General features: G+C 41.8%; 1 protein-coding gene across 1 annotated transcript in view; it reads left to right on the forward strand.

Annotated features, from left to right (window-relative positions):
• The first annotated feature begins 524 nt into the window (after positions 1-524).
• LOC137327397 (transmembrane protein 45B-like) overlaps positions 525-25,845 on the forward strand; it is a 75,106-nt gene continuing 49,785 nt past the window's right edge. Inside the window, exon 1 of the mRNA XM_067993140.1 lies at positions 525-812. The gene's annotated coding sequence lies outside the window, so the exon portion shown is untranslated. The remainder of the gene's footprint in view (positions 813-25,845) is intronic.

Raw genomic sequence — 25,845 nt, forward strand, 5'->3', positions numbered from 1 at the left:
CCTCATGCTGCTGCTTGAGTATATTGAACAACATATAGTAGACTGTGTGTAAACAATTAGGAAATGTTTCATTTTTCGAGCACAAGTGTGATAATATTACTGGTGAAATCAGGATACATTTTTTCTCGGAAAATGAACTACTTTAAGCCTGTATTGTTGGAGAAATGAATGTATTCGTCACTGCAGAATTATAACCTATTATTGGCATAACAAAAAAAATCTAGATGTTTGAAGTTTTTTTGATAGAAATATATTAAATTCAAGGTCGACTGTAGAATCAAAATGTATGGATTTCCCGTTGAATCAAACCAATTAATGAAAAACTAGTGTGTTTACGAACTAAATAAAATCGTAATCATCTTGCAGAAATATTTTTGTGTTGTTAGCAGTACACATTGTGTGAATCTGACGCAGCGGGGGGACCGACGAGAAAGTTTGGTGCTGCCACATCGAACCTCCTGCAGTTACACCCCCTGCCCGGGAGGTGGCGCTGCGGGAGACGCCTGAAAGCGTGACGAAGATTGACAGTCCAGCTGACCATTCGGAGGACGGAGATAATACGTCAGTCCCGAGTTATGACCAATAGGCGTCCGAGTGGGCGGGACGAGCGGCTGCACTATTCCCTGTGGGGGGAGCGCTGCGCTGATGAGTTGGAGCTTAGCGGAGTTCGACGACTTTTAAAACCTTCGCTGCTTCACAACAGAAAGAAGTGATGAAAGTATGACATTTATAACTTCCGGAGAAAGAACCCCTTCGCTTCGAACGATCATGTTGAGGGGAGACTGCATGGAGCATCTTTAAAGCACTTTGGGGCAAGTCAATCAATATTTTAAAATGGTCAAAACTATCAACAGAGCTATCAACCAGTTGTTTTGTTTCGTTGTATCTCTTTTACTTTTTTTCGGGCATCAGGACGGTGCTTGGCGAAAATAATTGGGGTTTAGTCACCATAAAACGACACCATTATTTGTCTCATCGCCTGAATATGAAGCATCGGTGACTCAGATTAAATGCGGGCGCAGATGTGACTAAATAATAATTAATCTGCAGTGTTTTTAAATAAAAGTACATTGGGTCACCCTCTTAACATATGGAAACAGTTAGCTATTGTAAGGACTGCAGCAGTGTTGCTGAACCAGAACAGTCTAGCCGTAGTATGTTTTACTGAATTATGTGAATGAAATGTTCTGAGTGTTTGTCATCTTGTCACTAGGGCGTTCAATCTTAGTTTATTTGTCTAGATACCACAGATTAGATTGGGAAAGTGAAAAGGGCATTTTTCAAATGGATAAAAAAATTCCTATGTCGCCTATGATGTTTAGTTTGCATGCATCTCTTTCATTCCATCGTTACATTCAACCATCAGCTGGGAAGACGGGTGAATCTGAGCAGTGACCTTTCTTGTGCCCACATTCACTGTTGCAGTATGCTTAGCAAAACGAGATGAAGTATGCAGGAATAAAAACAGAAAATGCTGGAGAAGCTCAGCAAGTCAGACAGTATCTGTGGAGAAAAAGAGTTAACGTTTCAGGTTGAAGACCGTTCATCAGAACTGGAAGATGTTAAAGACTTAAAGTTTTTAAGCAAGTACAGAGCCAGGGGAAGGGGGTGGGGAGGAAAGAACAAAAGGGAAGGTCTGTGATAGGGTAGAGGGCAAAAGTGATCAAATGACAAAAGGGATGATGATGCAAGGCAAGGAAAGTGGTAATGGGACCGGTTAAGAAACAAAAGATTGGTCAGGAGTAGCTGTAAATAGCAACAGCAGAACCATTACCAGCACGTGCTGTCCGAAAAAAAATGGGAGCGGTGGATATGATCTGAAGCTATTGAAATCAATATTGAGTCCGGAAGGTTGTAAAGTGCCTAAACAAAAGATGAGGTGCTGTTCCTTGAGTTTACGTTGAGTTTCATTAGAACAGTATAGGAGGCTGAGGACAGGGAGGCCAGAGTGGGATTGGGACGGGGAATTGAAATGGCAAGCGACCGGTCTCCTCTACGTTGGGGAGACCAAACGCAGATTGGGTGATTGCTTTGCTGAAGGCCTCCGCTCTCTCCTCAAGTGTGACCCTGACCTGCCAGCCGCTTGCCATTTTAATTCCCCGTCCCACTCCCACTCTGACCTCTCTGTCTTCGGCCTCTTACACTGTTCCGATGAAGCTCAACGTAAGCTCAAGGAACAGCACCTCATGTTTCATTTAGACACTTTACAACCTTCTGAACTCAACATTGATTTCATTAACTTCAGATCATAACCACTGCTCCCATTTTTTTTCAGACATCAAGTGCTTGTAATGGTTCCGCTGTTGCTATTTACAGCTACTCCTGACCAATCTTTTGTTTCTTAATCGGTCCCATTACCACCTTCCTTGCCTTGCCCCATCATCCCTTTTGTCATTTAATCACTTTTGCCCTCTACCCTATTGCAGACCTTCCCTTTTTTTGTTCTTTCCTCTCCAACCCTCCCTTCCTCCCCCCTTTCCCTGGCTCTGTACTTGCTTAAAAACTTTAATTCTTTAACATCACCCAGTTCTAACGAGAGATCTTTGACCTGAAACGTTAACTCTGTTTCTTTCTCCACAGATGCTGCCTGATTTGCTGAGCTTCTCCAGCATTTTCTGTTTTTATTTCAGATTTCCAGCATCAGCAATATTTAGCTTATGCATTATGCAGGGTTGGACTGATGGCATTTGTTGCTCCTCACCCCCTCCCCTTCCCAACTACCTAACAAACTTACCCCTGTTTAGCATTAGGGCTGAGAGTTTGGTGAAGTTTGCCCACTGTGAGAACGAGACTTCATATTTTTTTTAGTGAAAGTTTTGCATTAAAACTGATGTGCTACCTCTGCGAAATGATAGATGAATGTTCACTTGGACGAACCCGATTGGTAAGGCTGTCACAAAGCCACATCAAACAATGTGCATCCTAGAGGTACCAGCAAATTTTGAATAGTGTGGGTGGAATTGCTTACCTATCCAGCATTACATCATCTGCAGAACTGACATATGGATTGTGGTATAACTGTACACTGTTTAGCAGATTAAAGAGTGTGTAATAAGCATGACTTATCATGATTTGTTCAGTTTTAAATTAGTTGGATTACTTATATAGAATCAAGTGTCATTTAATTCTGTATTGTTAACTGACACAACATCCAAATCAACCAGTGGTACATTCTGCTACATGGTGACACTCATTCCCACAGAAGCCAAGTATTTTAAGCATTTCTGAGTAAGAAATCTAATGTTATATAAGCATGTTTTATTAGTTTCAAAATGGATTTTTGTGTTTGTGTGAAGATTGATTAAATGCATATTTTATTGTTAAAATATATTTATAACTGACTACTCTCTTAACCCTGTGTAAAACACATCTGAATGAAGTTTCTTAGTTCAAAGCAAATTCCAAATAGTTTTCCATTTAAAAGAAATGCATCTATCGTACCATGGTTGGCATGGCAGATTTATATTGTTAATTGTGAGCCATGCAAACTAGGAAGGTTCTAGGTTTCATCGCCGATCTGTTCTCAGTTGGGACACTGGTGGGAGTTACAATTGACTTAAGTCGCCTTGGGTTAGGGAGGGGAAAATTGGCTTGAGTTCCTGCTCCTGTTGGTAGTGTGTGGACATTGGCTGAGGACATGATCAAACTCACCTGTGATGCTCCCACAGTTGAATACTATGCTGACACTCATTGTCAAGGCTCACACATGAAATAATGGCTACTAGAGCAAGGTACTGGCTGGCATCTGGCACTTGAGGAACCATACACCAGCAAGGAATCACCACCTTTTAGAAGAGGAGAAAGAGAAGAAAATTGGCAGGAAAAATAATATAGTAGACAAAAACAGGGTGCTCCTGTACACTGTCATCTCAACTATGGGACTTGAACACAGGAACAGGCCACTCAGCCCCTCGAACCTGCCCTGCCACTAAATGAGATCATGGCTGATCAGCATCACAACCCGCTTTGGCTCCATATGAGAATACCTGCGTTGAAATCCATCTGCCACAGTTTGTGACTTGAGTGTCACAGGTTGACTGATTTGCTTGGTTGGCTTGATGGATCAGTAGGCAAATACTCTGCCTGCTGTAGTATTGAGCCATACAGAAAGTCCCAAGTTTGATCCTTGAGCAAAGATCATACATGTTTCAAGTTGTCATATGAGAGTAAATTCACCAATCCAATACTGCCAGCAGGGAGCATGGGTCAGAGAAGGGGCTAAGACACTATAGTGCTGATATACTGAGCATCACTCCCTTCAAGCACAGCTACTACCAGAGAGTGCGGGATTGGTGAATTTACTTTTTTTGAACAAGGGTGTAACATTTGCAATTCTCCAGTACCACCCCAGTATCTAAGGATGCTTGGAAGATTATGGTCAGTACCTCCGCAATTTCCACCCTTCCTTCCCTCAGCAACCTAGGTTGCATCCCATTTGGACCAGGTGAGTTATCTATTTTAAGTATAGCTACCCTTTCTAGTATTTCTTCTTTATCAATTTTTAGCGCATCCAGTATCTCAACTGTATCTTCCTTTACTTAGACTCTATATGAGGTTTGACAATGAGTATCATTAGGCTTTTCGCCCAGGAGGGAATTAGATCAAAATCCAAGCTTGATCCTGTCCTTACCCAATGTCCACACACAGTTTCCAATAGGGGTGACTGCATAACTGGGCAGAGCAGCCTTGAGGACGAGTTCATTGAGTGCATCAGGGATGGATTTCTTGAGCAGTATGTAACTGATCCTACAAGGGGGCAGGCAACCTTGGACCTGGTCCTGTGTAATGAGTCAGGATTAATTAATAATGTCCTAGTTAAGGATCCCCTTGGAACGAGCGACCACAACATGGTTGAATTCCATATCCAATTAGAGGGTGAGAAGGTTGATTCTCAAACAAGCGTACTGAGCTTGAATAAAGGAGACTATGATGGTATGAGAGCGGAATTGATTAAAGTGGACTGGGAAAATAGATTAAAGGGTAAGACGGTACATGAGCAGTGGTGTTCATTTAGGGAGTTATTTTACAACTTTCAAAATAAATATATTCCACTGAGGAAAAAAGGGTGTAAAAGAAATGACAGCCACCCGTGGCTAAGTAAAGAAATCAAGGATAGTATCCGACTAAAAACAAGGACATATAAGGTAGCCAAACTTAGTGGGAGGATAGAAGATTGGGAATTCTTCAAAAGACAGCAAAAAGTAACTAAAGGATTGATTAAGAAAGGGAAGTTAGATTATGAAAAGAAATTAGCAAAAAATATAAAAACAGATAGCAAGAGTTTCTATAGTTATATAAAAAGAAAAAGGGTGGCTAAGGCAAACATAGGTCCCTTAGAGGATGAGACCGGGAAATTAATGGTGGGAAACATGGAGATGGCAAAAATGCTGAACAAATATTTTGTTTCAGTCTTTACAGTAGAGGACACTAAGAATATCCCAACACTGGACAAACAGGGGACTCTCGGGGGGGAGGAGCTAAATACGATTAAAATCACTCAAGAGATGGTACTCAGTAAAATAATGGGACTCAAGGCGGATAAATCCCCTGGACCTGATGGCTTCCATCCTAGGGTCTTGAGGGAAGTGGCAGTAGGGATTGTGGATGCTTTGGTGATAGTTTTCCAAAATTCCCTGGACTCAGGAGAGGTCCCGGCAGATTGGAAAACTGCTAATGTAACACCGTTATTTAAAAAGGGTAGTAGGCAGAAGGCTGGAAATTATAGGCCAGTTAGCTTAACATCTGTGGTGGGTAAAATTTTGGAGTCTATTATTAAGGAGACAGTAACGGAACATTTAGATAAGCATAATTTAATAGGATAAAGTCAGCATGGCTTTATGAAGGGGAAGTCATGTCTGACAAATTTGCTTGAGTTCTTCGAGGATATAACGTATAGGATGGATAAAGGGGAACCAGTGGACGTAGTGTATTTAGACTTCCAGAAGGCATTCGACAAGGTGCCACATAAAAGATTATTACTTAAGATAAAAAATCACGGGATTGGGGGTAATATTCTGGCATGGGTGGAGGATTGGTTATCAAACAGGAAGCAGAGAGTTGGGATAAATGGTTCATTTTCGGACTGGCAACCAGTAACCAGTGGTGTTCCACAGGGGTCGGTGCTGGGTCCCCAACTCTTTACAATCTATATTAACGATTTGGAGGAGGGGACCGAGTACAACATATCAAAATTTGCAGATGATACAAAGATGGGAGGGAAAGTAGAGAGTGAGGAGGACATAAAAAACCTGCAAGGGGATATAGACAGGCTGGGTGAGTGGGCGGAGATTTGGAAGATGCAATATAATATTGGAAAATGTGAGGTTATGCACTTTGGCAGGAAAAATCAGAGAGCAAGTTATTTTCTTAATGGCGAGAGACTGGAAAGTACTGCAGTACAAAGGGATCTGGGGGTCCTAGTGCAAGAAAATCAAAAAGTTGGTATGCAGGTGCAGCAGGTGATCAAGAAAGCCAACGGAATGTTGGCTTTTATTGCTAGGGGGATAGAATATAAAAACAAGGAGGTATTGCTGCAGTTATATAAGGTATTGGTGAGACCGCACCTGGAATACTGCATACAGTTTTGGTCTCCATACTTAAGAAAAGACATACTTGCTCTCGAGGCAGTACAAAGAAGGTTCACTCGGTTAATCCCGGGGATGAGGGGGTGGACATATGAGGAGAGGTTGAGTAGATTGGGACTCTACTCATTGGAGTTCAGAAGAATGAGAGGCGATCTTATTGAAACATATAAGATTGTGAAGGGTCTTGATCGGGTGGATGCAGTAAGGATGTTCCCAAAGATGGGTGAAACTAGAACTAGGGGGCATAATCTTAGAATAAGGGGCTGCTCTTTCAAAACTGAGATGAGGAGAAACTTCTTCACTCAGAGGGTGGTAGGTCTGTGGAATTTGCTGCCCCAGGAAGCTGTGGAAGCTACATCATTAGATAAATTTAAAACCGAAATAGACAGTTTCCTAGAAGTAAAGGGAATTAGGGGTTATGGGGAGCGGGCAGGAAATTGGACATGAAGCTGAGTTCGGATCGGTCAATGCCCTGTGGGTGGCGGAGAGGGCCCAGGGGCTATGTGGCCGGGTCCTGCTCCGACTTCTTGTGTTCTTTAGATTTGTGGTTGGGATCAGATCAGCCATGATCTTATTGAATGGTGGAGCAGGCTCGAGGGGCCGATTGGCCTACTCCTGCTCCAATTTCTTATGTTCTTATGTTCTTATAACAGACAGGAGCAGGAACTCTGGATAGTGTTTTTTTTAAACTCCTTTTAAAGTCGTGCGTTTGAGGCAGTTTGTTCCTCAACTGTTGTCCTAGCTGAGGCAAGCTAATTCGGTAAAATCTGGATATGAAACCATGGACCTTCTGGTACGTATGGCATTGTGCCAAACTTTATCCATAAGATCAATGGATGAGCCAATTCTGCCTTTCTTGTATTCTTTCCTCCCCTGCAAAAGAAGTGCCATACTGCCATTTACTGCCTGACCTAAAGACCAAGTTGAGAATGGGAACTCAATATGTGCGGGATAGTGGGCACTGACCCCTGCCCTAAGATAGCTTATATGTTAGTCCTTAATAAATTGCATCCTGTATTATGCTTGGAGGTTTTTGTTCTGGTTGACTGATGTGATTTGTTTGGCACAACCTGATTCATTCTCACTGGAATTCTAAATAGCACCTGTGAATAATCATATCGTTACCACCACTGATTAATCCTGTTGCTGTGCTGTTCTTCACAGGCACAGCAACAAAGAAAAACATTTTTAAAAAGAACACTGGTCTTAAAGGTAACGCTTCATATCTTGTTCATCACTAAAGATGTGGAGAAAGTCCTTTGAGTCTCTAGGCTCTCAGCAAGCCTCTTCCTCCTCCACTGGTTAGTTCTTAAACCAAGTCATCAAATATTTTATTTCTTTTATTTCTAGTTTTCTCACCTTTTTGCCCCTCCTTTGTTAAAGGAACTGATTCTCACTGGGGGTTGGTTTCATGGACCGTGACAGCCTTTCAGGCTTTTGCACAAGTGATCATTAATCGTATGTTGAAGAAGCAGAACAACAAGTATTTATATAGCACCTTTCACATCCTCACAATGCCCCAAAACACTTCAGTCAATTAATTACTTTTGAAGTGTATTCACTGTAATGTAGGCAAATATGGTAGCCAACTGTAATACAAACAGCACTCAAATAAATGACTAGTTAATTGGTGTTGGTGGTGTTGTTTGAGGGGAAAATGTTGGCCAGAACATTGAAAGAACTCTCTTGCTTGTCTTTGAATAGTGCCAGGGCTCTTTTATTTCCACCTGAATAAACAGGGCGTCATCCAAGAGATGGCACCCCACAGATAATGCAGCTGCCCCTCAGTACTACACTGAAATGGCAGCCTGTAGTGGGTCTTGAATGCACAATTTCCTGACTCAAGAGGTGAGAATACTACCACTGAGCTAATCTAGAGCATGTCTGCAAGCTATTTGACCGTGGAGGGCATCATAGTTAAGATCAATCCTGCTCCCATTCAACATCCAAACACAGGTATCTAGCAATAAGAGTCATTGTACAGCAATTAGGAGCTGGAACCATAGTTCATCCCCTTCCTACATGCTGACTCCAATTGTAGCACCCTAATTGATGCCATTTTTGATTTGCATAGCCAAGTACTATAGCAAGTCGTACCTGTACCTACTAGGACAGCAGGGGAGTTACAACATTTAATTCTTAAAGTTGTGTCTGCCAGTAATGGCTACAGAGACAGAACTTGTATTTGTATAATGACTTATCACATCCTCAGGCTATTTGACTGTGGAGGTTTTCATAGTTAATATTACTCCTGCTCCCATCCAACATCCAAACACAGGTATCAAGCAACAAGAGTCATTGCACAGCAATCAGGAGCTGGAATCATGATTGATTCTTCCCCTTCATACATGCAATGAATTATTGTTTGAAGCATAGTCATTGTTATTACTTAGGAAAGTGCAGCAACCAATTGGTGCATAGCAAGGTCATTCAGGAGGCATATGAGATAAATGACCAATAAATCTGCTATTGGTGATGTTAGTTGAAGGAGGAATGTTGGCTAGGACACCAAAAGGACTCCCTGCAAACTTTACCAGCAAAAATCTGAGTCTCAGTACTAAGTACATTAAATAAATAATTGCAGTTATGCCATTAATTAATCAGTGCCCTGTGGGTTAACTGAATGGGAAGGTCCTACCTATACAGTGTTTTCGATATGATTGAAATTGCTTTTCACTGGTTTGTGAATTATGCCTTACAAATCAGATGCAGTTTTTATTTTGAGAAACCTAGGTGAAGGATAAATCTAGAAGCAGTGATTAGTGGAAAGTTTAGATTTTAAAACCCTGTGGATTGCAGGAAGAAGTCTAGACTGAGGGAGTTTATAGCAATCAGACTTTTTGGCCTTAAAGGCACAGGCCATTTTAAACACAATTCCAATTAGGAGCAGAATAATTGTGCATTACGTGGCATAACACCCCTATTATAAACCAGATTATAATCTGATTCACCCCCCTGAGCAGTGCCACAGGAAATCCATATATGCATCCATCATACGTTGTCACATATACATTCTTGGTGATATTTTTTAAAATTAAATTAAGTATTAAAAAAGACACAAAACCTGCTAGTGTTACAGAAACTCCCACAACACAAAATACTCTCCTAAATGACCTCTGAATATAACTAAAAGCAATTATTCTCAAATTAAAGGAAGAAAGAAATTGATATAGTGCCTTTCACATCCTCGGGACGTCTCAAAGCCTTTACAGCCGATGCACTTTTGAAGTGTACTCATTGTTGTTTTGTATGCAAACGTGACGGGCAATTTGTGCACAGTAAAATTCAGGGAAAGAGTATAGTATTCTGACCCAACATAATTTTCTTCACCACCACCAATAAAGTAGATTAACTAGTGATTATCTCATTGCTGTTTCTGGGATCTTTCTGTATCCTAAAATGACGGTGTTTACCTATCTAGCCGTGACTGCTTTTCAAAATAATTAATTGGGATGCTTCTCAGCGATGTGATAAAGTTTTATAAATGCAAGTTCGTTCTTGTGTGGAAGATTTTGTTTGCATTTTAGAAAAATGACAATAAACACTTGGAAATGTCACCAGAATTTTTTTGCAATAACTTTGTTGACAAAACACAAGTTTTCTGGAATGCAATAGAGCAAGCTCATGAACAGAATAATGGCCCTGTCGAGGTATCCATAACAGTTGATCTCACTGAGAATGTAAGCATGACAATACATTTTGATGAGGAATGTAATGACCTTTTGGCATTTGGCACAGATCTCTATCCATTGACTCCTGCTAGAAGTGCAGGCGTGTTGCTGCATTAATGACATTCCCTCCATCATGAGGTCAGAAGTGGAGCTGTTTGCTGATAATTCCACAGTATTCAGCTTCATTCACAACTCCTCTGATAATACAGCAGCCCATGCTACCCCACACAGCATAACATCTAGGCCTGGGCTGATAAGTAGCAGGTGACATTCATGCCACATAAAGTGCCAGGTATTAACAATCCAACAAAAAAAGGCCTAAGTACCTGACCTGGCCTTGAATGGCACCCCATCACTGACTTCCCCCATCTTCAACATCCTGGGGACCACCTTTGTCCAGAAGCTTAACTGGATTAGCTATTGTAAACAATTTTACAACACCAAGTTATAGTCCAACGATTTTATTTTTAATCCCACAAGCTTTCGGGGGCTTTCCCCTTCCTCAGGCGGTGTGGAAGGGGAAAGCCCCCGAAAGCTTGTGGGATTAAAAATAAAATCGTTGGACTATAACTTGGTGTTGTAAAATTGTTTACAATTGTTAACCCCAGTCCATCACCGGCATCTCCACATCATGGATTAGCTATATCAGCAACATGGCTAACAGGGCAGGGGAAAGACTGACTATTCTGCAACAAGTAGCTCACCTTCTGACTTCCCAAAGCATCTCAACCATCTACAAGACTGAAGTCAGAAATGTGCTGGATGGAAGAACATTCCAGAAGCTCGATACAATCCAGGACAGTGCAGTTTGCTTGATCAGCGCCTCTGCTACTGGTCTCTATATCCATCCCCTCCACCCCCAGTACGCTACGGCTGCAGCATGTATTATCTACAGAATGCATTGCAGCAACTCACACACTTCAACAATATCTACCAGTTCCACTACCGCTATCAACAAGAAGGACAGCAGCAATACTATCATTGGTGCATCATCACTGCCAAATCCCCTCCAGATCATACACCATCTGCCTTGGACATACATATATATATCATTCCTACATCTTTCCTTAGGATCGCAGAAAGTCACACATTGGAACTGGAGACGTTGCTGGAGAGATTTTCATGCTAACTTTTCACAAGCCAGAAATGTGACTAAAGTTATTAAGCCAGTTCTTCGCACAAGACACAATTCCTTCAACAAAGGCAATGCTTCACAACACGCCAGAAAACTGCTTATCAAGGAAGGTTTACAGCAATACTTTTGTGCACAAATACTTAACCCAAGTGATTGGGAATGATACAGCAGGTTGATGGGAACTATGGTTATGAAACCATCTTGCAAATTGATTCACCGTGGTAGCAAGACAGAGTGTTAATTGTGTTTCTGCAAGTGTGCAATGGCAGCCTATAAGTGCACAACCTTCAGTTCATATTCTGGTAAAGGCTATCCTTTGATGCACATCAGTACTGTGTATAAAGCTGAATTGGGTCTAATTAATGTATTGCTTGTACCAGAATGGTATCTCTCTGGCAATTAATTAACACCCAGCTTCCATCAAGACTATTTAAGTCCCTCTAATAGTATTTCTCTGCCAAAAATTATAACTATAACTCGATTTTTTTTAATCAATGCAGTTTATTGAAGTATGCTATATATAGTTACTAAATACAACTTTGTTATTCAACATTGGAAATTTGAAGGAAATAATTTACTTTATTTATGAAGGTGCACGGTTCCCCCCACCCCCCCACCTTTTCCCTTTATAATTTAACCCACTTCTTTGTCTGTATGGCCTGATTGCTGTCCAGCCGAGGGGCCAAGTGTGTGACTTGCTTCAAAGGACACTCGAGGGCAATTAGAGATGGGCAATAAATGCTAGCCTCGCCAGCAACGCCCACATCCCGTGAACGAATAAAAAAAAACACTGCCAATTTTTCCTGTAGCCAACTGACAGGAGGCACTAGGAACTGCCTAGGTGTGACTCTTTCCTCTAATTTTCCTTCCTCATTGCTGGGCAGACAATATCATCTGTTGAGGAAAAAAGATCAGAAATTGCTTTGAGCAGGATATCTTCAACCCCATTCTGTAACACCATGTTAGCAGATCCCCTGAAAATAATTTTTACAGATGATGTGTGACAAAAAAAGGTAATTTTGGAAGCTGGAAAGGTATTTCAATGCACAAAGGATGAATTTACCAGCCACGAGTAATAAACACTGAGCACCTATTGTGCGATTTTACACATGTAACTCTCTAATTTCACACATTTCAAAGCGGTCTCTAGTCTGATGTTGCCTATGGAAACTTGTGTTCTGAGGGATGCTTTGTGACGCATATTCCCACCCCAGTCAGCCTCCAGTACTCTGTTTACATGACAGCTGCAAATTAAGATGCATTTTGCTAACTGCATTTATTTATGTTCTCTCTTGTGTAGTAAAAGAGCTCATCTCATGATTTCTTGTTTCTAAACTATCCTTGAATCAGACTGATCTGGTTGAGACTTATATAGGTAGCCTGATTAGAATTCTGGCTGTATTGGTTTTGTTTTGGTGTACAACATGAGTCACACTGTAAAGTGAAAACATCACATCCATGAACTGCTTTGGGAACAAGGTGGCTTGTAAATACTGCCGAGACTGACTGGCTTTTCTTCAGATCAGTAATTTCAAATTGAACCCAATCCTCTGTGCAAACTGAGAGGGATTGAATCGCTTATGCAGCTGTTATACTTACCTGGCTGATGTGAGGTAAATATGCTGCTTCTCTTACACTGCCCTTATTCCCCTCTCCACAAACACACTAGGTGTTATAGTTTTCTCTGAAATTCTATGCACCACTGCACATGTGCGTATGTGGCTGTACAAGTAACACTTTGAGTTGTGGGGGAAACTTCATACCCCAATGAGGGCACATGTTTATCTAGGCTGTGCTCACATTGTAGCCACTTTTATACTGATTTTTTAAAAGTTCGATTCCAGGAACATCTGCACCTGGCATTTATGCAGTTAAATCATTGGCTGGCAGCAGACTTGTAGACCTGGGTAAAATACCAGGAACTGGCTCCCAGAATCCAACTTAAAAGACCAGTACAGAAGGTCCTTAAATTTACTTACTGGCTGGAAGGTCAAACCCAGTAAGGTGGATGATGTAGTCATATAATGTATCATATTTTGGGTGCTATGCTGGTTCAAATGTGATTCTAGAACCGAAGCACCTCAACTAGATCTATAAGCTATTTATTTGAATGGATTTCATTGAAGGTAAAGCATTCAAATTAGAGTAGAATAAAATTTGATGCTTTTGCACCAAAACTTTTGAGCCAAATTTATGCAAGATGTAAGACAATACTATATTACAGCAGAAAGACAACAGACCGTCAGATCACTTTAATTTCTTTTTATCTGGTAAAGCTGAAGGCTAATTGGCTACTAAAGAACTGCAAATCACAAGGCACTCTGTTTTAAAGCTGTAGTTATCTTTAAAAGTGCTTGTCATGCCCAATCTGCTGTGCCATGTTGAACACGGTCACATGCTGATCGCAGTTTCAGTAGTTGGTCAGAATTCAATCACAATCACATTGAGGAGTCATCTATAATGAATTGGCAAGTAGCAAAGTCAAAAGTAACTTGATTAACAAGTAACCTTGTTTACATGTCTCTCAAGTGGATGAGTGCTTTGTGAATGTCATAAAGAGTTTTACTCCTATGACCTGGAACATGTCTCCAATTTAACACTGTTGATTGTGTGGTTGGGCTCCTAGTCATGTTTGACTGAAGTAGTTTGCTCTCTCCAGGACTGTTGTCTGCTCAAAATCTTCAATAACAGTGAGTGGTATTTGAGAAGGGATGAAAAATAATTGATCCATACAGTTGACGCTATAAGAAAGCATATGCATTGTTTGTGATGTTTAGTTATTTTTTCTGGTTTATGTTTTTTGAACAGATAAGGGCAAAATACAAGAGCTGCTTTTTCTGATTGCTGATTGAGATGGTATTGAACCTTAAAATGTTTTCTTCAAAGATCTGTAGGATTTAACCTTTTCAACACACTGTTGATTGTACAGAAATCCCTGGTATCGAACCAGATTCTGGTTCTTGTGAAGTTACCTCTGAATATTGCTTTCGGATTTTAAATGTCAGTGGACAGATACTGGGTGGAGAATTATAGGTAGGCAGATTTTTATAGGATGAAAACACAGTTCAATTATTTCAATCAGATGTCTTTAAGATAAGGACCAGAAATGGAATAAATATGCCACCTGATGCAGGCTGACCTGAGAGTGTTTGATGCTGATGTTGTAAATCAGGATTATAAATTAATTCAGTTTTCAGCATTAACATCCCTTTTGAGCACAACATTTTCCAAGCAGAGGAATTAGAATTGTAACAGGAGTAATTCTACCACTAAGAGCACTGTAGAGTTAAAATATGCTGCTTGGGGCTCCCCCAATGGTTCAACTTGTTACAGCAATGAGTCCCCAGCTCAATACCTCATCTTTGTTGAGTTAGCTGATCTCAGATGGGATAGAGTTGCTACATTTGGCCTTACTGGCCCTGATTATAATAGATGAAAATTAGCCAGGGTTCCCATTCCTGATCCCTAGTTAATGGCCAGTGCAGGAGTTGTGCTTACACATGCATGGATATTGGGCGAGGACAGGATTGTGCTTGGTAGTGATGCTCCTCATGGTTGAAAAGTCTGCCAACACTCACCATCTGGGCTCAACACAAGGAATAAGTACCAGAGGGTAGCCAATGCTTGGGAACCATATCCCAGCAGCGTCAATCCCTTGGGAGAGGAGAGCAGGAGGATGGAGGTGAGAAAATTGGCAGAAAAATAGAAGGGAATAAAGTATACTACTCCTTTTAAAAGTGCCAGTGTATATGGTGGGGGACTATTCGTTTAGGATAAAGTAGCTCAAGTTTATGTAGAGGATGCATAATACAGAGCAATGCTTGTGTGGAGGATAAACATCGTCATGGCCGAGTGGTGTATTTCTGTGTTGTAATTTCAATGTATTTCTATGTAATATATTATGGGAAACTCACCATTAATGCCACAGTTGTATTGTATCTGGATGTGATTCAAGTTACCTCCTTCCATCTGACAATATTTGCACAATCCACAGATTCAAGTGTCATTTGTAAGGAGACGGTTAGACCTAGTTTGATGTACATTATTCTGAAAAATGAACTTGTATCTGTATGTTGAAGCAGCTTTATAATCGATGTCACTCTTGCTGAATGTAAATTTCACTTCACCCGTTTTCCAGATGTTGACATTTCTGGATTTGCAGCAGTTTCAATGTCCATGTAGCAACAAATTCACTTTAAAAGTTGGATTAATTTAAAATCATACCTTGCACGTGTGGATCATTACAGCAACACATCATCATGTGCTTCATTTACTGTTTAACATTCCTACGGCATACTTGCCATAAAGTATGTTTTGTTACTTTAGATGTAAAGGAGGAAAAAAACCAGCATTTTAACTGTAGCTAAAAGATCCTGAACACAAGGAAGAGCAAAATTGCATTCAGGAAGTTAGACTGCAGCCATTTCATGCCAAACGAGAGTGAAACCTGCAAGAGAAACTGGTTTCCTCCATACCAGTTCAGACCACATCAGGAATAGTTTGACCTGATTATATTGTACACTGGGGAAATAGATTTCATTGGAAATAGGAACTGTTCTGTTTTACAGTTTCTGAATAACCTACCCACGCTGCAGAGATAAATGAGTTATTGAGCCCATGTCCTCAGAGTTATATTTATCCCACACTGCTTTTCTGCCAATTAAAGATGACCACGCAAAAAAATAGCTCACCAGAGAACATTGAAGGAGATTGCTGGGAGGCTGAGATGCTTTCGGTCTATCATCAGAGTTTGTAACCTGGTTGTGCCATAGACTTGTTAGAAGTTGCTAAATAGTGTATTTTAAGGATTAATTAATAAAAGATCTGGGAAATTGTTTAGAGGTTTCATGATCTGGGTCTCATCCTTCCAGCATATTTTCTGAAACATAACTTTTGTTTTATATTTGTTTCTTTCCTGTGATTTAACAAGTCATTTTATACTAGTTGAGTAAAATAACTCATTTACTTACACTAGTTCTTTGGAACCAGTGTCTGACCCGGCTACGGTAACGGTACACAGTTAACAATTTAATTCTATATCTCTGTCATATGACTCATCACAAGACTGGTTTGGATGAAGAAGGCTGTTTAGCCCATTTGATCTCATTTTTCCAGAATGTTAACCTTACTGTCTTTCTATTACATTACCCAACAATTTGTTAAATTAATCCAATGTTCTGGTCTCAACCATACTTCCTGTCACCCATTGTAGCTGTCGAACACCCTCTGTAATTAAATATTTTCTGATGTCAGTCCTAAACTTGGACTTCATAGCCTTGAACCTGTGTACTCTTGTCCTTATGTTTTGGCATATCTGAAAATAGTGTTCTGAGTTACGTTTCCTAGCTTGACAAAGCACCTTGAATGCCTTTTTAATGTCCCCTCTGAGCTGTCTCCTTGAGAATGAACAGCCCTAACTCATAGCTCTGTTCACTCTGAGGCCAGGAATCAGTCTTGATGTTTATCTTTGTGCTACTTCTAGGGCCTCATGCATGTCTTGGTGTCAACTCCCATACTTGTGTGGTGTAAACTGAGTAATTTATATATCCATCGTTGCAGGAAATCTGATATTTGAGAACAGGACAAAGTTAGTCAGATGAACAAGTATTCATTTGTCTAGTGTCTCGGGCAGTTACAGCAGATGCATAAATACTGTGCACCTCCCTTACAGTTGCTGTCTGCCTCCTGTGCAAACGATCATTAGTTGAACCACTCCCATTCCTTCTTTTCCCTCCCCCACACCCACACAATGCCAACTTTAGCAGATATGTTTTTGCTCTTGCTTTGTTAAAAAAACAGAATTGTTTACTGAAAATACATGGGAGGAGTTTCTCCAGTCAAACTGAGGTTATTTGCTGAGGTAATTGCTTGGTGGCAAAATTACAGCTTGCAACTTTGCTCATATCTATATTACACAGATTTAGTTCAGTGATTTTATTTACTCCCTATTGAACTTCTAGCTAGTGTGTGGAAACAATATTGATCTTTGTGCATAGCTCCTTATTATTTTTCCTTTGTTTTATACTTTGGCATAATATTTGACATTATTATTTCTGCGAGCACTGATTAAGGCTAATCAACTCCAGCTCTCCAAACAATGAGGACGAGTGGTACTTTCAAATGAAATTGTCTACTACTTGGGAGAGCACATCTAATATCCTGTGAAACAGTGGATTTCTGCGTCTGCAAATCACTAATGGGTGGAGTTGGAGCTGAAGCCTTGCTGTCCCAACCCTAACCTGTGTCCGTTCTTCCTTTCCACTCAATGGGCTCAATTTTAAAAGCCAAGTCTGGATCATTGGGGGTGGTGGGTCAAAGAAAATTGGAGAAATCTGGAGCAAGAATGAATCCTGGCTCCAACCTGCCGATTTCCACGTTTGACCCAGAGTCATCTGGGTGTGTGCGCTGTTCCCGAACCCGGAAGTTAAGACAATATTTAAAGCAGCAAATGTACCGAGGTACTTAAGGTAGTTTATTTCTTGCCTTTTGGGCAGTTAAAACGATTTTGAACTTACCTGGGCGGCTTTCCCATTGCTTCCAATTCACGCCTGGTGACCAGGCGTGAAGGGCAGGATCGGTGAAAAATAGACTAAATAAATTAAATAAAATGACATTTCACATTGTAAAAAATTAAATAAACATACCTTCCATAGATGTCACCTGTTGCACCACCACCACCCCCCCCCCCCGCCGATGTCCGATGTCACTTGCACCCCCCCCCCCCAGATCTTTGCCTCCCCACCACCCCACCCCAATCTCCCAATGGCCAATGGGGTCTCTCTCTCTCTCTCTCTCCGCCCCCCCCCTTGGATGTGCAGCTCCTGTTGGCGGCTAGCTGCCAGGCGTCAAACCCTGAAGAGGCTTTAATTGGCCTCATTAGGGTATCCCAACCCGCCTACTTCCCTTCCAGGTTTGGCGCCCGCAAATCACCGCCCACCCGTGCACTCTTCCCACCGGCCTTTTAAAATTGTAAACAATTTTACAACACCAAGTTATAGTCCAACGATTTTATTTTTAATCCCACAAGCTTTCGGGGGCTTTCCCCTTCCTCAGGCGGCCACACCGCCTGAGGAAGGGGAAAGCCCCCGAAAGCTTGTGGGATTAAAAATAAAATCGTTGGACTATAACTTGGTGTTGTAAAATTGTTTACAATTGTTAACCCCAGTCCATCACCGGCATCTCCACATCATTTTAAAATTGAGCCCAATGTCTAATATGTCTTGCTCAATACGCTTACTCACAATTGTGGCCTGTCTTGTAGACATAGAGAGATTTATGCTCTTTGTTTCCATATTGTCTACATAACAACAGTCATAGCATTTCAAAGTAATCCTTGTATGTGAAGCATTTTGAGACAATTCTAAGAGATGTGATAAAGCATAAATATATATACACAATATACGCAAGTCTTTGTTTCTTTTATATCTCATTCAGCCTGTCTGTCAATTTGCATGTTAGAAATAACCCTGACATTCCACCAATAAAGGTGGGTCAAGGCTTTCCAAGTTGCTGGAACAAAGACTTATAATTCTTCCTCCAATTATACTTGACAGAAATTCTGTCTGGTTGTGTCAAGTATAGTGTCACCTTTTCCCTCTGTTTCTTCTGTCGCCACAACTACTACTTATTAACAGGAACTAATAAAGCCATTTAGGTCTTCATGACTCTGGGGACTTCCTTTTTTAATTAGAGAAGAAGCTAATATCCCTTTTTTTTCCATTCTTGTTTATATGAAATCTAACCATTTCAGAAATACTTGAAAGGTAGACCTAAACATGGATATTTATGTTGAGTAGGAATGCTTAGTTGCTTTGGGTCTTAAAGTTGTGGGTTCAAGTCCCACTCCAGAGATTTGAACACATAACTGACACATCAGTGCAGTACTGGGGGAACACAGCACAATGTTGGAGGTACCGTCTTTCGGATGAGATACTAAACCGAGACCCTGTCTGCTCTCTCAGGTGGATGTAAAAGATCCCATGGCACTATTTGAAGAAGAGTTGGGGAGTTCTTCCTGTTGTTCTGGGCAATATTTACCCCTCACCCAACATCTCTAAAATAAAAACAGATTATCTGGTCATTATCTCGTTGTTTTTGTGGGACTTCGCTATGCGCAAATTGGCTGCTGTGTTTCCCTACATTGCAACAGTAACTACACTTCAGAAGTATTTCATTGGTTGTAAAGCACCTTTAGAACATCCTGAGATCGTGAAAGGTGCTATATAAATGCAAGTTTTTCTTTCTTTGTCTTTCGCTCTTTTTCTCTTCTCTTTTCTTTCTAATATGGTAAGTGACTCGGCTAGGACTGCTTGTGAAGATGGTTCACATTGATCCCCAGGTTGGGTTGCCTAATTGATCTTTTGCTCTAATTGTGTCCAATTGCAGTGGATTCCAGTTACTTCACACCAAACTTGGCTGCCACTGAAATTTGCCTGACTTCAGATACCCTGAAGCAGAGAACTTAAGTAGGATAGATTCCAATAAATGGAATAATATCTTTGCTAAAATAGCAGAGAGAGAAATTTCAGCCACATGTGTTAAGTCTTCGTAGTAACCCTCAATGTAATTACAGGGCCATGTTTTTATTTCTTTGAATTTATTTTTAAATTTTGGGTTTTGATCATCAATGTAAAAAACAATCCTCTAGCCTGCTGGAACAGTCTGCTTATTTACGACCAGTAACTGTGCCTGTTAAATTACTATTCACATTCTGAAAGTGTGGCTTGACTTTACTTCAATTAAACCCCTTTGAACACACTCGACCTACCAGTGTACCAAAATGAAAGATAATAAAATAAATGCAGGAACACAATGTAAAGTAGCCATTGGAAATAGCCAGATTCATAAGTGGAAAGTCGGTTTGCCTTTTCCCCCTGTTATACTAGCGCAGAACTTCACTTGATGGAAGTGCGTTTCAGGAATTTGGATGCAGAGGTCAATGCACCTCTCATGAGCTTCCTTCCACTGAGGAGTGCTAATTTTTAAAATCTACCCTTAGTTCCTAATCCAGCCAGTCCCATCTCTCTACCTTCTCTTTCCAGGTAAGTTGGAATGACAGATGAGATAGTGGGTTGTTATCTGCCACTAAACACAGGTTAGGCTCCAGGTGAAGACAATTGTAAACAATTTTACAACACCAAGTTATAGTCCAGCAATTTTATTTTAAATTCACAAGCTTTCGGAGGCTTCCCCCTTCCTCAGGTGAACGATGTGAAATGACTTCATTTCACATCGTTCACCTGAGGAAGGGGGAAGCCTCCGAAAGCTTGTGAATTTAAAATAAAATTGCTGGACTATAACTTGGTGTTGTAAAATTGTTTACAATTGTCAACCCCAGTCCATCACCGGCATCTCCACATCCAGGTGAAGAGTTAGGGTAACCTGCAGCAGCAGGCAACTTTCCACCCATCCATATTGAAAATAGTCGTGCTGGTGGGATAGCAGGAGCTCTACTGTGCTGATTTTTTTTTAATGATATACTTTTAATAGGCAGACTAATGGTAGAACTACTTTGTTAGAGATACTCAGCCCAAAATTCTGATGTTTCGGTAGGGTGTAAACCCAGATCATCAAATACGGTGGGGGAGAGGGGCAGAATTTGGGATTTAAAGTGGTATATGCCGTTTTTACGTCACCTTTAAGTTCTAGCCTAAATTCTGCTGGAAATGAGGACGGGTGTAAGATTATTCTGCACGACCTAAGCTGACCACAGTGACATCATAGGTGGGATTCTTCTTTGTGGTGGAATCTGCCCACCCCTCTGAATCTGCCCCAATCCAATTCCCTGAGTCATGGGTCATTATTGATGCAGGGCGGGCTCCTGATGGGATTTCTATCAGCAAGTATGAGCCCGCCAGTGCCTGGCTGCAAAATTCAATGGTGCTGCAGTGGGAATGTGCATGATCTTTTTCTGCATGACAAAAGAATGCATCTTCAGTCAGTCACAGACAGTTAAATGTAACAACTATTTGAGAATTCTTATCACTTCTCATGGAATTCAAACCGAAGCAGTGAGGCTTCAACGACCATCTGTGCTTTGCATATGTAGGTGTCACTACAGATCATTTAGTGCACAGGGTGATTGATTGCATTGCCAGGTTAAATATAATTCTACTATCAAAATGTACAAAATACACATTAGTGGCGGTTTGCAGCTATCATACTTATCTTTGCTGATGTTGTGACATGATTAATCCTCCTCCGGCATTGGTCAGGGGTGCTTGGGATTATAAAGTTGTCACTTCCTTCCATATGGTCCGGGCTACTGTATTGGTAAATATCTTGCCATCCAGTTCCGTTATTCCATTCCCCCACCTCTTTTCTTCCTGGTTCCGTTATGATCCATGGTTTGAAATTGATGCATGCTGGTATTGCTTTAACAGCAGTCCAGCTTTAAATGCAGCACTCATGCCTTCACAAGGGCTTGCTGTAATCACACGTGTTTTCTGGGTCTTCCAGCATAACTGGGAAGTTGCTGTCAGGATGTGTGCTTTTATCCCGCCAAGCAATATTTAAATTTGCTGTCCCTGGAATCTGGGACGGGGCCAACGTCAGGCTGGTTGGTACAAATGAGAGTCCCACTCCATTGTTCTTATGGTGGTGGGTCGCGGGACTGGACTCTGTCACTAGTAGAGCCAGTGAAGACTTAGTGCTCTTTTAAACACTGGAAGTAGACCAGTCAGACGGATATATTTTCTCCTCTTTCTAAAGCAGACTTTTGTCGGCAACAGAAAGTTCTCCAACACTGTCCAAGTTCTCATCTTTCATTATGAAATAAGGTACAGTGCATTCTCTTATCCACAGGCATGACCAAAACACAAAAGCTACTACTATAAAGGCTACTGAAAGAAAACTGATAAGATCAGTATTTTTAGGAACTGAGCAGATTCAAATTTCATTGGACATCCTCAGTTTCATAAGACTTAAGACAATAGGCTGGACAGGGTTCAGCCAAGAATTGAAAATGGACTGCTGTACTCTTGTAAGAAGGTATGTTTCAAGGAGAGGGAGACATTTTTTGAAATTCCTGTTGGTGACTTACTTAGCTAAATCAAAAAAGAAATTGAGTTAGATAGTATATTTTTGGTAAGCATTGCTACAACATTATAGGGCCGATTTTAACCCTGCCTGCTGGCGAAAACCAGGCAGTGGGCAGTTAAAATGGCTGTGCAACTTACCCACACCGACACTCCCTTCCCAGGTTATGATGTTCACCTGCTCTTCCAAGCAGATGAGTGGGATATCTGCCAAAAGCAGGTCCTTCTTTAAATATGCAGAGTGGGCTCTGATGACATAATTGAGGCCCGACCGCAATTTTAACCAGAGACCTGCGCAGCTTCCCCACCAGGCCAACCTGGCAGCAAGAGGAGCTGAGCATTGAAAGCTAAGCTGTTTTTATTTTTTTCTTCTAGTTTCCTTGTAGGGCCAGGGGGAGGAGGAATGCTTCTCCGCGCCCTGCAAGGAAACCTAGGGCCTCCTCTTTCTTTTCCCTCCCCACCAACCGCAATGCCCTCGCGACCCACCCCCCCCCACCAACCACTTACCTGAATGTCATGAGCTGTTCCTGCAGGTCCCTGGTGGCAGCCTGCTGTCTGGAATGCCACTCCTGCCTGCTGGACAGCTATTGCTTCCAGCTAGGTATGGGCGGGAATTAAAATCTCCCGGCCTCGTGCTGCGGAAGGCTGGACGGTTTGTTTTCTGCCTCAGCCCCCACCTGCCCGACTCCCTGCCAGGAGTTAAAATCAGGACGTGTATTATATAGAGCCATTAAAAAAGTTAGCAATCTGTTAATAATTGACGTATCATTAATTACTTTGACATTTTAATGCCGTTAAAAACACTCTACTAGCGCTGAAGTGGGAGAAGCCAGAAGATATGACCTGGAACTAGGATTATAGCACATTCTTATGGAAGGATAAAGGTATTTATGTGTGGGCTGAGTATATTGTTGATGGTCAAGGCGGTGTCACAAGTGCAAGAAAATGGGCGTTTTGCTTACTTTAGCTTTTAGACATAATCCCAAGGAAGTGAAAAGTTTCAGCAACTGGTCACATGACAGAACATTTTACTTTCCTGGCTCAATATCTTCATTTAAGTGTTTTCTATAGGGATACATGAACTGGCTTAGGATCAAATTTGATGGTCTGTTTGAGTTAGTAGCGTTTCAGTCCCTTGCCCAAATAGCCATTCTTCACGTGTCAGCCTTAGCGGTTAGTGTTGCCAGGCTATTCAACTGTGGAGAACATTACGGCCAAGTCTGGTTCTGTTCTCACCCAATATTCCAAGCACACTTTCTAGCAGTGGTCACTGGATAGAAAACAAGAGCACAAGACCATATTTTAGTCAAGTGGCAGGCAACCAACCTGCTTCATGCTTCTGTGAATGCTGTGTTAACAGCTGTTAAGACATGTACCAAAGTATCCTAAGGAAACTCATCCTCTGGTTTTATTTTCATTTAATTTTATTTGAGTTTGTTCCAACTGCAATCTACATTTCCTCCTGATGGACACCAGAAAGTACGCACTTATCGGGGTGTGGGTGTGAACCTGTGTCCTCTCATTCCCTGGCACAGAGAAATAAAGCAGCACGTACCTCTGGCTACCTGATGGCTATAGAATTACAAAGAGGGTTGCTGTTGGAACCAGACACAGCAATACTTTCGAGCTGGAGCAGCTGAAGGCCCCGGTATTAGCGGGGAGGAGGGATGGCAGCGGGGGGGGGGTGGAGGGAGGTGATTGGGCGCGTGGGTAACCTGCCCATTAAAATCCTTCCGTTCCCCACGCGATCGCAGGTAAATTGGAGCCACTTAATCTGGCTTCCGGATTTGTCGTCGGAAAGCTGCGCATTGAGTGGACTGCGCACCTGCATCACAGGCTGTCAGCTGGAGGAGCCCTATTTAAAAGGGCAGTCCTCCAATGGCTGCTCCTGGAGGAAGCACCCAAATAGCACAATGGAGCAGCCCAAGGGAAAGGCTGCTCCTAGATTCAGTGATGCCTCACTCCAGGTGCTACTGGATGGGAAGAGGAGGAGGAGGTATGTCTTTTACCTGGCGGACGGGAGGAAGTGGCCTGCCTCTGCCACCAAGAAGGCTTGGCTCAAGGTGGCAGAGGAGGTCACCAGCAGCAGCAACATCTCCCGTACCTGGATCCAGTACAGGAAGTGCTTCAATGACTTAACTAGGTCAGCCAAAATGAGTACACTTACTCATTCTCCTACGTTCCGTCTTCCACATCACTGTCCCCACCCCCCAATTCATTCTGCACTGCCTACACTACTCTATCACATCACTCCTCACACCCACTTAAAGCTCATCCTCAATTTATCTTCACTTCCTCACCTCCCCAGTACTCACCCCACCACTACCACTCAACCCAATCCTCATACAATATCATGGCTCTGTCTCATACTCAACCTCTGAAGCACCTCTTTCATGGTCAGCCTCACCCAAACCAATGCATTCAGCGGTTGGCCACGTCACCATCACTCATTCGTGCATCTCTACTTTCTCCCCTTATAGAAGAGAGCCCTGGGGAAAATGCTAGAGTCTATTATAAAGGATGTGATAACAGAACACTTGGAAGGCATTGATGGGATTGGACAAAGTCAGCATGGGTTTATGAAAGGGAAATCATGCTTAACAAATTTACTGGAGTTTTTTGAGGAGGTAACTAGTAGAATAGATAGGGGAGAACCAGTGGATGTGGTATACTTGGATTTTCAGAAGGCTTTTGATAAGGTCCCACACAAGAGGTTAGTGTGCAAAATTAAAGCACATGGGTTTGGGGGGAATATATTGGCATGGATTGAGAATTGGTTGACAGACAGGAAACAGAGAGTAGGAATAAACGGGTCTTTTTCCGGGTGGCAGGCAGTGACTGGTGGGGTACCACAGGGATCAGTGCTTGGCCCCAGCTATTCACAATATATATCAATGATTTGGATGAAGGAACTAAATGTAACATTTCCAAGTTTGCTGACAACACAAAGCTGGGGTGGAATGTGAGCTATGAGGAGGATGCAAAGAGGCTCCAATGTGATTTAGACAAGTTGGGTGAGTGGGCAAGAACATGGCAGATGCAGTATATTGTGGATAAATGTGAGGTTATCCACTTTGGTTATAAAAACAGAAAGACAGATTATTATCTGAATGGTGATAGATTGGGAGAAGGGGAGGTGCATCGAGACCTGGGTGTCCTTGTACACCAGTCGCTGAAAGCGAGCATTCAGGTGCAGCAAGCAGTTAGGAAGGCGAATGGTGTGTTGGCGTTCATTGCAAGAGGATTTGAGTACAGGAACAGGGATGTCTTACTGCAGTTGTACAGGGCCTTGGTGAGACCACATCTGAAGTATTGTGTGCAGTTTTGGTCTCCTTATCTGAGGAAGGATGTCTTTGCCATGGAGGGAGTGCAACGAAGGTTTACCAGACTGATTGCTGGGATGGCAGGACTGACTTATG

Source organism: Heptranchias perlo, chromosome 11, assembly GCF_035084215.1.
Source record: "Heptranchias perlo isolate sHepPer1 chromosome 11, sHepPer1.hap1, whole genome shotgun sequence".
In the NCBI taxonomy this organism is placed as follows: Eukaryota; Metazoa; Chordata; class Chondrichthyes; order Hexanchiformes; family Hexanchidae; genus Heptranchias; species Heptranchias perlo.